Genomic DNA, 5,179 nt, shown 5'->3' with positions numbered 1-5,179 from the left:
CATCAGATAGAGACAGAAGTTGCATCGATCCCTTAAGGGTCCAGGTTTTGCGTATCGCTCCAAGAAGAGCTTCATAATAAGGTCGGCGACCAATAGAATACCCAACCAAACAAAGATTCCAATTTTCCGCCCCTTTTACCAGACGATCCCCAGCGAAAGGAATGATATCTGGTTCAAGAGGGAGAAAAGAGAGGGGTAGATCCTTAGATATGGGAACCGAGTCTATCACGATATTTTTCCACACCCGAGAAGGTGCATAGGAGGAAGATCCTCCTGCATGCACCGATAGCGGGGGAAAATCAGAAGAAGAGAGAGACTCCATGTGAGAAACTAGGAGCAGGAAGCTGAAAACCCTAGAAGGGGAGTCCTCCGGTGAAAGCCGGAGGAGAAGAAAGGAGAGAGAGATCAAAACCAGGAACCTGGTGGCGGCGAGATGAAACCCTAGCAGAGCCTCTCTCTCCACGCGCTCTGTAGCCTATTAATTAAGTCATATGTGTGCATAATTATAATTAATTATTAAATTTTATAAATAATTTACATGCATTTCTTTTAAATTAAATAAAGAACTCTTTCTAATTTTGTCAATAATTCTAGCCACAAAATTCTTTCCCAATTTATAAATGATTAGATAAGCATTATTTAGTAGTACGTCACAAACATGGTTCTGTGTCTAGGGTATGAAAACCCATGTCGTCCCTTTCTTGCCTAGTTCTCTCCTTGCCTGTTTGTCACCAACTATGCGAAAGATGACCCCCCTCCTTCCTAGTGGTGCAAACAAGTTTAATCAAGCTAGAGCAGCCCAAACTCAAGCTCACCTTGTGAGTCAAATCCTGAGCTCAAATTTGAGTTGAGATCAAAAATCAAGCTCGAGCTCGACTAGTGCCAGTAAAAGAGCTTGACAAGCGACTAGCGAGCCTTCTACGGTTTACAACTCTATCAGTCAGCCTTCTGGGGTTGCATTCACCCGCAAATCTTAAGCGCAAAAGTTTCCCGTGGTTCTCTTTCATGCTTTGCCACACTTTCGTGCTTCACCCCACTTCCACGCTTTGCCTGCGCATTCTAACTTCTGTGGTTCGCCCGTGCTAATCAAGCCGCTCGAGAGTAATCTAGCCAAGCATCACCCAAGCTCAAACTCGAGCTCAATAATCCAACAAGCTTAAGACTCTACTCGAGCTTAAGCTCGAAGCTCGATAAGCTTGGCATGTTCGTTAGTTAATGAGTCATGCTCGAGGTAGACCGCGAGCCGGCCTGGCTCATATATACCTCTACTCCTTTTGCAACTTGTGCATTTCCCCCCATGTGAGATGCAACACCCTACTGCTCTCTCAAATCTTAATTATTCTCCTCTCTCCATAACCCTTAATATGCATTCTACTTTTGTTGAAAACCAACCACCATCCATATCCTTAAACTAAAAGAATCTCTTGGTTTCCAAAAACCTTTGATGATCAAATCAATTTCAATGGATCTAACCCTTAGTCCTAGGTCAACTTGGTTAACCAAGTCAACCAAGTTTGACCAAATGACATATAACTCCTTTCATCTAAACCCTTTGACAAAAACCATTTCAATCTCATTTAAACCCATGGGGTGACTCCTTAGGCTCCTAAGAGACCTCTCTTGGAGACCCAAGCCTTAGGCCCACTTGGGTTAGCCTTTTGGCTTGACCCAAGTGCCCAAAGAGAGGCGCCCTTTGAACCATTTCTCAACCTTAATCAAATTGAATCCAAAGCAAGGTGCCATTGGGTCTCCCCTAACCCAATAAGCCTCCCTTAACCAGCCCAATCTCTGAATCCACTCGGGTCAAGAGTTAGGCTAATCCAAAGTGGCTAAAACCACTTGGGATTGAGCCAACTCCTATCCTGAGCCTAATTGAACCTGACCAACACCTCCATTAGGTGGTCCTAGGTCCAATACACCTCCTTCAGTTGGCCCAAGCCTTGGGTTGACTTGGGTCAAACTTTGGGCTAGCTCAAAGTAGCCAAAACCACATGGACCCGAGCCATCTTTGAACCTAGATCAAATTGAACCCAATTTCCACTTGTATTGGGTGGACCAGACCCAGACCCATCTTCTACATGAAGCCCAGGGTCTGGCCTAACTTGGGTTGAGCCCAATTCGACCTGAACCGAGCATATTTGGATCAACCCGAGCCATCTTTGAACCCAGATCAAATTGAACCCAATTGCCACTTGCATTGGGTGGACCAGAACAAGAACCATCTCACTCATCAAGACCAGGGTCTAGCTTAACCTAGGTTGAGCCCAATTTTACTCAAATCGAGCAGGTTTGGGTCAAACTAAGCCACCCATCAAATTGGACCTCCCCATGCCTAATTGAGCTCATTCTTGAGTTCACCGTGTCTTTATCCTCCTTTACAGGTCAACCCGACCCAAACCCCAGCTGGCGGCGGCCGAAACCAATGGAGAACAAGCTGCGGTGGTCCCCCCCATTCGATCCTGACCCAAATCCTTCCAAAGGTTTTGGCTCACCGGCTTGAGCCTCATGAGCACTCTGGGAGGATGTTCCCCTCCACCTGGCACTCATCTGAGGCTCCTCCCAGCCAATCCCGGTCGTCCAAGCTCGCAGGAGGTGGCTGAATAGGGCAACTCGTCTTAGGAGCTGCCATTCAATCCTAGGCATTCAAAATCACTTCTCGGAGCTCCCTCGTTCCTTCCATTCCATTCCCTAGATCCCCACGCTGTTCTTTATATCCATTTGAGTGAACTCCAGTGAAAGGTTTTAGCACCGCGCTTGAAGTCGTACCTCCGACCATCCTCCGGTCCAGGCGTCTGAAGGAGATCTGCTCACCTTTATCCTCTGAAGCTTCCTAATTGAGAAGCTCATTAATTGAGACCTTCTCTACGGTAATCTCTCCATCCTGAGCTCCCTAGATAGGTAGTCTGGTCAAGTGTGAAGGAAACCTTCACCCCAGTGGATCTCCACCGTTGGATTGAAGGTTTCTGCTCTCCTGATCTTCCCTATGAAATTTCATCAAAGTTCGCCGGCATGACCACTCGGAGCAAGTTGGAGAAGCTTTACGGCTTCGGGTTTCTGTGGGAGGTTGAAGACGAAATCCTGACCATTGATTCTAAATAATGGAGCGGATTAGATCTCGTGGTCCCGGAGGTCGTTTGATCGTAGCCGTCTAATAGTCCATCCGACTGCTATGATTAATCTGACCGTTATCCAATCAACCGCCAATGATTGCCCCACCAATCATGGTGCGCTGCGTGTAAATCGCTGGTTGACTAGGTAATTCACGGGTTTAATTTTATAGAAAATCAAGGGAAACTTCAAAAATTAATATCTCCTTGCACACTTGACCAAATTAGGCATTCTTAGGCGCATTGGAAAGGTCTCAGGGAGGCCTACGAAAGCCCTATAATTCCAAGATTTGATTGCATCTAAATTAAGTTTAATTTTAATATTAGTGTTTTATTAATTATTGCATTTATTATTTAAAATGAATTCACCAGGGCCTGGAATTTTGGGATAATGAATTTGGGCATGTCCCTGACATGTCCAAATTTTATATCTCCTGTTTGAAGGGTTTAAGGGCATTACCATCCCAATTTTAATTTAAGGGTGATGGTTTGACCCACAAATCCAAATTGGAACCATGACCTATCCAATGAGATTTAGGATTTGATTTTGGATGTACTGATAATGTGTAGCATAGGGAGTTTAGGGCCAGTGATTTTGCCCCAATCCAACCTTACGATAGCTCCCTAGGATTTTTCTAAGGTGACTTAGGGATCACCATAGGTGGCTTGGTTTTTCACTTTAGGCCCATGTTTGGTGTGTTTAGGCCCTGAGATTAGGTGATCTCATGGTCCAAATTTCATCAGATTTGGTGCCCATTTGGTCCACCAACTAGGAGCCAAAAAACTCCCTCTCTAGAATTGGCCTAAAGCTTAATTAACACACCAAAATTCTTATTAATCCCTAAAATTTTCATAAAATAACTCTAATTGACCCTAACAAATCCCTTAATCTGTAGAATTTTGAATCTTTTTAATTTGGTATTAAAATCTACTTTAATTTAATTTTAATCAAAATCCTTATTTAATCAATTTTAATTAATTAAAAATTATTAAAATTCCTAAAAATTCTTTAAACACTTGCTGATATTTCCTTAGATTATTACTGATTTTTGGGGTGATTTCAAGGAGTTTAGGACTTATATGGAATCAAATCACAAAACGAGCTCTTTAATTAAGGTAATTAGAAAATTCAATAAATACCAAAATTTTAAAATTCATTACTTATTGTATAAAATTCCAAATCAATCAAACTCAGTGGCTAATGAATCTTATTAAAATATAGTATTTTCTAAAAATGTTAAACCCCCAAAATTTGGTCAAACTCAAAAAGTCAACATTTTGGTCAATCTTAGTTCAAATCTAGGCTCAAATTTTCAAAAATCATAACTTTTCATAGAAAACTCCAAATTGAGTGTGCTACCACTCTAACAACTCATAATTAGGTCTAGTATTTATTAAAAATTTTAAACCTTTAATTTTCCCTCTAATTCTAAAAATTAACTTTTGACCCCTTAGTTAACATATTTAGATAATATCTTAAAACCCATTAACTCTTTCAAACTCCAAAATTTCATAAGTTTGTTAATAAAATGTTAAACAAATCCTTTAAAATCAATAATTAATTCTTTTAATATTAATCCTTTCTCTTAATTCCAGTTAATTTAAATTAACTTAATCAACCCCGATTACTAATGGGTAACTGAGGCCTATGAGGCTATTAGCTTAGCCCCAAGGAAGCTGAAGTAAACTTCATAGCCTCGGTGTAAAATAAAGGTAGTAATCAATTAACCCTTAAAATATATTTAAATAAATTATTAAGATATTAGTATTTAAACTCTAACTTAAATCTCCCTTGAAGCCTTAATAAACTCAAATACTAGACAACTCTAACTAATCACCTAAGTTAGGATCTGCCCCAACCATACGACCTTTTACACACACTTTAGATGGTTTGCTAGGACAACCAACTCTAGATCTAGGTTAGATCAGTGTTTATTTTTCCACTGTGTGCTAGATTTTTTGTGGTTTTATTTCATGTTGTGGATGACTATACTTGCTGTGTCTGTTTTCTCTCTTTTTACTTCACTGTATGGATGATTGATGTATTTAGCGACTAGATTACCCTTAGGACA

Source organism: Dendrobium catenatum, unplaced genomic scaffold, assembly GCF_001605985.2.
Source record: "Dendrobium catenatum unplaced genomic scaffold, ASM160598v2 fragScaff_scaffold_273, whole genome shotgun sequence".
Classification (NCBI taxonomy): Eukaryota; Viridiplantae; Streptophyta; class Magnoliopsida; order Asparagales; family Orchidaceae; genus Dendrobium; species Dendrobium catenatum.
The sequence above is the reverse complement of the archived record's forward strand: the minus strand, read 5'-3'. Positions refer to the sequence as shown.